The following is an 8,363-nucleotide window of genomic DNA, read 5'->3' as shown; positions in this document are numbered from 1 at the left end:
TTAACAATCGTTGGATAAATTAATTAATTGGATTTGTTATTTATATTTTCGAATTAATTAATTGGATTAATTAATTCACGGACCGGGTTTAATTAATTGAATTAATTAATTATTGGACCGGACCGGACCGAGCCTGTTTGGGTTTATATAAATACATAACTAGGGTTTGAGGTCCATTATGGTTTTCATTATTCTTGCTGGCACAAGAGAAAACCCTAGAGGCTGCAATCTTATTCTCTGTGCGGATCACCGTTGGCGGCTGCACAATTGGACAGCTGTGGTGGCGAATCAAGGTTGATGGAACGAAAAGAAAAGCAAAAAGATTGCAAATCTGGAAAAGGTACAATCTTGTCACAATTTCTATCTAAACACAAAGGCGATTCTTGGTGGGAATCGAAAATTATTTTAAATTTCGCTATGCATGTTTAAGTAGATTCCCAACACTACGTTGGGAAATATTACACCGTGGGGTACTAACTTGGCCGAAAGAAAACAAAATGGCGTCTCCTGCATTTTTGTACAAAGTCAATAAAAAATAAATAAATTTAAAAGATTAATTTATTCAAAAATATTTGAATATAAGCTATTTTATAGACAACAGACTTGGTCAAGGTAGGAGGAGGTCGAAAAGCACTTTGAAATTGAAACAATGGACCTAACATCAATTATTGTTCTTTTATAATCGAAAATTTAATGAGAGTCCAATTTTTAATAAATTTGCTTATGCGTCTCCGAATGGCTTTCTTACATGTCATGCTTCAATATGAATAGATTCTTCTTGACTTTATTCTTGTAATGCAACAAAGAATGTTTATTGGAAGTGTGTATATATTTTAAAATGTAAATACCATATCACAATAGAGTTCGCTCTGTGCTTATTCATAATTCAATGGTGCCAGTAAAAACTTTCAATCTTGCCTGATTTTCTCAATTTTCCACGATCAAATTGACAATAGACTTGGTAAAGGTGGTGGGAAAGCACTTAGAAAAGCAATTGTTGAATCAATAGACTAAGAAAAAAGCCGGGATGTTTCACACGAAAATTTGACAGGAAGAGAGGTGGCTTCCTTGGATTGGATGATGGAAAAAATAAATTAAAACAGATTAATGCAGAGTTGACACTTGACTTCTGACAAAAAATTCTGTGTAAAAGCAATTATTTTTCCTTTTATAATTTACTTGACCATGACAAAGAAAATGGCGGTGGGGGACTTGTTTTTCCTTTAAATAAGGTCAAGAGTGGTAGCAAGAAAAATAGAGGGTTAAAATGGAAATAAGGAAAATATAAATTAATAAATGAATAATTATATTCACATCATGACTTTTATCAATCAAACCACATGTTAATTGCACTCAAGATCCTCAATCTTTGCTCATTATAGCATTTATATCCCTAACTTTTTTCAACTATTCTTATCTTCAACATTTTATTAATTAGCACATTAGTTTCCTCCTTATAGCCTTTATATCCCTAACCTTTTTTTAACTATTTTTATCTTCAACTTTTTTATTAATTAGCACATTAGTATTTCTCCATAGATTCAAAACACTCAATTAGAGAAACTTTTAAAAGAAGTTAGGATCAAAGACAAGACGTGTTAATTAATGAAATATTGAAGATAAGAATTCGATGAAAAAAGTAAGAGACCAAACTATTACAATGAGTAAATATTGAGAATTTTAAGTACAACTAAAATGTTGTGCAATATGGTGCAACTATACTTATTACTCTAGATAAACGCATAAAAAGAGAAAAGGGTGGCCAATAGGATTGTGAGATATAGGCAGCTATTCTTAAGCTTTCTCTACACGCCTATGTTATGTTGGGTTTAGCCTATTTGAGAGTGATTTTGAGAATTGATTTTTTGATTATTAGGAGAAAAGTGGTGTCCACTTGTGGGAGAAAAAGTCAAATACGACGGCTGAAATAGTGAAATAACGGTCAAAAATCAATTTTTTGGGTGAAAAATCGGCTCAAATAGGCTCTAATTTGAGGGGCAACGATTTTAATTGAAAAAGTTTGTAATATCATCCGTATTTGTCATTAATATTAGCGAAAAACAATGACTTACAAAAAAATTTTAAAAAAAGGGGGAAGAATGAAGCAATATTCTTGACGTAAAAATATGCAACTAATTAAAAATAGCTAATTGTACGCGTTCACCTGAATTGATTCAGAAATGCAAAAGACCTTTCTTGACGAAACAAGTGTGCATATGCAAGATGGATCCAGATTCCAAATTATAAAAGTAAGAATCAAAATCATTCATCGTTTTATGATTGAACTGGATAAAATAAAAAAAAGAACCATATGATAACAAAATCAAATTAAACTAAATACATATACTTACCTTCAATCGAATTCTGGAAAGCTCAAAACAAATGGCGGACACGAGAAAATCCTGCAATCTTAAACTCTTTCTGCTTAAACTCTCAATAAGGCAAAGCACAGGTGTGAAGCACACAGGCTTATGTTCTTTTTTTATTAATACTACTTCACTGTAAAGTCAACATTGGCGACATGGAAAATGAAGAAGAAACTTCGCGGAAGGACATGGAAATGAAGAAGAAACTTCGCGGAAGGAGCTCGGAAACATTAACCAATGAAATAATTCCAACAGGGTAGGATGTTGGAAAGCACTTAGAAATTGAAGCAATGGGCTATGAAGAAGAAACTTCGCGGAAGGAGCTCGGAAACATTAACCAATGAAATAATTCCAACAGGGTAGGCGGTTGGAAAGCACTTAGAAATTGAAGCAATGGGCTAACATCAATTATTGTTCTTATATAATTGAAAACATATTACGTGTACAATCTTTTAATAGATTTGCTTATGAATCCTAATAGCTTCAATATAATTATGACTTTTCTACTTTTATTTTTGTAATACGCCAAAGAAAAGAAGATACGCGTAACAACTTTAAATGATGGGTAATTATATTCTCAATTCTGTCCATATTCTTCTTTTTTGAGTAGCCGGCTAGCCAGTGCAATACTGGGAACTATCTGAATTGTTAGAATTTGCGGTACTGGTTTTTACTTTTTGCATGTCCCAAGTTCGAATCCTCTATAAACCAATTTTACCAAAAATTGATGGAATGAGGATTCGAACTTGGAGCTCTTGCTAGAATAGTTAAAGGTTTGACCATCATGTCTTTCTATGAACTGTGACAATAGAGTTAACAAATTTATATAATTTATTTGTGCTCTTCCTTTGAATTATATAAAACTTGACAACAATGTCATTTGATGAGTATACTATATTCTTGTAACAAAATTATATATGTTCAATTTCAACAAAATAATTGTTATATTTAAATTTTAGGTCTTATTTGATTCTCATTTATTTCAGAATATATTTTTCTCTCTTTCATTTTCAACCATATATTTTTTAATAAAATGATATTACACGCAAATTCAAAATTTATCCTTATTTTTAACCATATATTTTTCATCAAATTATTATTCCAAAATGCATTTTTTACAGAATATATATATATATATCAAACGAGCTCGTAATATTTTATTGGACTGATGGTCGGCAACGATCGCCCGTGCTTATTCAAAATTCTGAATCCGCCACTTCTTATATCCCAACAATATTATAGCTAAGCATTCTCTTACAAGAACGAGGTAAAATTTTGTAGCATCTCTATCTCAAGTTAAAATTGACAAAAAAATCTTTCTCAAATTAAAAGAAAATTGGGATGAGTCAATTATTAACTTAAATCGAGATGTTGAGATGCTAGGAATAGTCGAGCCTAGATATTATGACAACTCCCGAAAAATGCTTAATAGTCCAAATACACACACTAAAGCAGTTAGAGTCACTGAATAAATGATTATTGATTAATATATTTTGCTAATATTATAACTTAATTTTATACAAATTTGCATTGATAGTAATTTTATTTTTAACTTTTAGGTTTGTTGTAAAATAAGTTATTTTCTGATTTTATATCTAAATATTGTTTGAATATTTACTAAATTGAGTCTTATCAATAAGATTAATTATAATATTCGTACATGAAAAAACGGTGCGTCTTGTTAAATGTAGACAATAAAGTTATATGATTTTCATACATGAGAATAATTTTAAAATATAATTTTTGATTACTGTGACAATGTAATTATAAGGGTTAACTATGTGATATATACAGTGAAACTTCTATAAAATAATAATGTCAGGACCTAGAAAAATTATTATTTTAAAAGAGTTATTAATTTATTGATAAATGAATAATTTATTAATTTATAGAGTATTTTATATTTTTATAACCTGTATTATATATCAATTTATTGATATATATATTGAATGGGGTAAAATTCAAAATTTAATTTGTAAGCACAAAAAAGGCACATACATACATACATTAAAGAGAACATTAATGTAAATGCAAAGAAAAGCAAAAGACTTTAGATGTATATTTTCAAAAGATGCGAAATAAAAAAAATAATATCAAATTAAAAATTTGTCAATTTGTATTAGCATAAACTTTTATGAATTTAAACAGTTATTATTTTATATATCCATTAGGTCTTAAAGGATTTCAAAAATAATTATTATCTTATGCATTTAGTGGAATTATTAATTTAGTACACTGGCCCAAGTTGAGATCGATGAATTTTATTATTTAAGCGAGATTATTAATTTATTGAACATTCATTATTCGAGCTTTTACTATAATTATATTGTGGATAGTGCTATGTTTTTGGATCATACGTGCAAAAAGTTGTGCTTGGATTCATTTTAGTGCTCCTTGTTAGAGAATAATGAGGCCCAAAACATGTATATGACACGCTTTCCTAAAAACGATATTTGCCTCATCTCGTATTGCTTTTTGAATTTTCGACAAGTAGTTTAGAGGATATGACAAGCCTTTCAAAACGAAAATTAAAGCACAAGTGATTCTTCGAAAGAAAACTTGATGAAAAACTTTAAGGAATTAGAATTTGGAATTTTATGAATTGGAATAACTCAAATAATGTTTTCTTGTGGTAGAAATCGAATTCTATTACTTATTTATAGATTTTCATTTGCACGTCACAGACAAGTTTCAAAAATTCGTGAAAAGTTGAGAACTTTTCATGAAACAATACCACAAAAAAAAAAACCAAAAAAAAAAAAAAAAAAAAAAAAAATTTGAAACCATCCATCCTAATGATTATTTTTTAACCAAGCGTGTGCATGGGTTTAGTTTTTGAATTCGGAAACCATGCGGTTAAACTTGCGGAAAATTTTCTTATCTGAAAGATTTTGATCCATTTCAAAACTAAGAAATAAGGTTTAAAATTTCAAAAATCAGATATTATTTAAATTTTTATAAAATAATTAGCTAAATATATATTTTATTAATTAAATATATTAAGGTCACAATTCTTTACAATTTGATCACAAATTATCGAATAAATTGGTTACAAATCAAAAATTTTATAGGTTACAAATTATTTCACGATTACAAATCAAAAATGTTATTAGGTCAAAATTTATCCATCGATCCTATATCAAAAGATTTGTAAGTCAACAATTTATTTATCGATCACAAATCATTAATTTTATAAGTCACATTTGTTTGATGATTTAAGAATAATGATGATACACAGCTGATTTTTTGATCCACATAATCGGTTACCTTGATTTTCATGCAACTTCACAGCCCAATTTATTTTCACGTTTCAACACATTTTCCCTCTGGATTATAGTTACTGATGCAGAGTTCACTTTTTATTTTCTGCAATTCATCCTCTGACAATATAAATCGTTCCTACAAATGAGACGAAGGGTGAAGCAAGTCGTACTGGCATTCTACAAAACAACTCCGTCGGATTTATTCTTGGAATTGGACCGGACATTCAAATTGAAAGATGAGGAACCTGTTAAGATTTGGGGTCCATCTTAATAAGGTCAACCTTATTAAGAGGAGTGGTACAAGATCTATTTAAATTGGTCAATATTTCGGTATTTAACCGATGTGAAATTTATTTCCTTAAATTGCCCTTGCAAGATGGTGGCTCTTTTTGAGCAGACCAATCTTGAAATCCGTATGCTCATTTTTTAGACTTAATCGGATCGAATAGCTCGTTCGAGTTTACTAAGCTCTGATACCATGTTAATATTTGGGGTTTATTTTAATAAAGTCAACCTTTTTAAGAGAAGTGGGCCAAGATTTATTTAAGTTGGTCAATATTTCGATATTTAACCGATGTGAGATTTCTTCCCTTAACAGAACCATTAGAGGACAAGAATAATATAAACTTCAGCGCATGGAGAGCTCATGATGCAAGTTAAGGCTGGCTGTAAAAGAAAATTATGGCCATCCTTATTCTCTCGTGCTGCTGTTTCTGCAACAAAGTTATTCGGCCTTTGTGCCCATTTGCTCTCTCTTTAATGTATCAATATAATGGGTTGACTTCCCAATAGATGAGCCATAGCCTTTTTCTGTTTGGAAAGAGAGGAGTTGATACTCCAGAAAGCAACAAATGATTTCTTGACAATAGTTTGCTAATAATTTAATTACAAAACAACAAATTTGTTGTACATTGTTCTGTTCAGTATAGTTGCTCTAGCTCTTTCAATTGATCTAGCACGATGAGATGAATAGTGGGGCAGACCTTTATTTATTTTTGTTCAGTATTTGGAGTATGCAAACGCTTCTTGGCCACAGTTTGAAATGTAAGCTTTACATAGCCTTGTTCTGTTGAAAATCAGCACGTCTTCTTCCTAAGATTTCCAGAAATTTCACAAAGCTAGCCACTTAGGTTAGCCAATGATAAGCTTTTCTTATTTGTCAAAAACTTTGACCATTCCTTTCTAATGAAGAATTCCAAGATGCCAGCTTTTCTTCTCCTTAAAGAAGGCTGCGCAAGGACTCTATTGGCTGCTTAAAACTTGTCCTCCAATTCTTGTTGGCTAGCCATAAAATTATTGGTTTGAAGATAAATTGCTGGTGTGTTCATTTGTTATTGGTTTGATGATGCTGCTGTTTGTCTTTTCTCATGCCTACTGCGGCCTAGAAGCCGCCTCATTTTGTTTAGTATGTCCTGATTAGTATTGAAATATTACTTGGTCTGATCAATTTTGGGTATATCGTTCCGGTCAGTTTCTCTCTCTTTTTGTGTGTGTGTGTGTGTGTTCTTGTGATTTAATATAAAGAAGCATGCCTTCATCACATTTTAAGAGCCAACATGTTTTGATCTTGAAAATGTGCATGCCTTCATCACATTTTAAGAGCCAACATGTTTTGATCTTGAAAATGTGGGTTTTAGACAAGTAATACTACACATTCACATCGTGTCGTTATATGCGGTTTCACAACCATATCTGGTTATCATACACGCGTTGTAATTTAGGAATTGCACCTAAATCTTTATAATGCATATTAGATCAATGTATCTCATTTTGGTTTCTCATATGCTTACTATTTAATTTTTACTGCAACATAATTTACCGTTAACATGTTACCTTTTCATAAAATTTGAAATCCATCTTATTGTGTGATTTTCAATAGACAAGTAACACTACACATTTACATGATTTTATTGTACGCGGTTTCACGTCTCTTTTCCGGTATCATATAAATTTGTGCTACGTTAGGAATTGAACCGAATGTTTGTGACGTGTTTTCATTAAATGCTGTGTTTGAATATTGTGCAAAAATGTGACCCCACAGATTTAAAACTAGGAAGAATGGAATAAGAACTAGCAATTTAATCTGTAGTGAAGGTCTGGGCAGCATACAATGATTCGACAGTACGGATAATGTACCATTGTTCTTCGAGCTTCACGCATCACTTTTGTTTTCTACTTCATGTTTTCCATCCCTCTCTCCCGCCAGCTGTGTGTAAAATACCTGAAAGTGTAAAAACAAGAAAGAGCTATCCTCCTCACAAAGTATGCAGAGAAAGGTGATGAAATGCTTAGTGAATTAAAAATGAATGCAAACTATACAAGACATAGAGAAGTAAGGAAATTAAAGAAGAACTGCTTATTGACTAGGTAACTTGCACCTGATATCTAGAAAGGATTATTATTTACTTAACGGAGAGTTTTCACTTAAAAGATGTTGAAGTTTACACCGTTTTTTGAGAATTGGGGGCACAATGATAAACACACTGTACTTCAAATTTCAATGGGACATTTATTTTGGTACTGATCAAGCAACAAGAACACTGTTGCTCCAAGAGAGACTTCATTATGGACTGTATTGGTTCAACGTGTAAATGACTCACACAGCAATTCCCAACTGGTCGTGTACCATCCACTAGTGGCCAACTCTTATGCTTTATCTAATTCGATCAGCTACTCTTTTTTATATTGATACACTTCTAATGGATTATGGTAATACCCTGAATCTTTGGTATGA

General features: G+C 31.1%; 1 protein-coding gene across 1 annotated transcript in view; it reads right to left on the bottom strand.

The window, feature by feature from the left end:
* The window catches only part of LOC111403943 (putative disease resistance protein At4g10780), a 13,277-nt gene extending 10,542 nt beyond the window's left edge, over positions 1-2,735 (bottom strand). The window contains exon 1 of the mRNA XM_023032627.1: positions 2,352-2,735. The gene's annotated coding sequence lies outside the window, so the exon portion shown is untranslated. The remainder of the gene's footprint in view (positions 1-2,351) is intronic.
* Positions 2,736-8,363: the final 5,628 nt, after the last annotated feature.

The sequence above is a fragment of the Olea europaea genome, chromosome 11, assembly GCF_002742605.1.
Source record: "Olea europaea var. sylvestris chromosome 11, O_europaea_v1, whole genome shotgun sequence".
Classification (NCBI taxonomy): domain Eukaryota; kingdom Viridiplantae; phylum Streptophyta; class Magnoliopsida; order Lamiales; family Oleaceae; genus Olea; species Olea europaea.
Note: the sequence above shows the minus strand (reverse complement) of the source record. Positions and strands in the feature narration are given on the sequence as shown.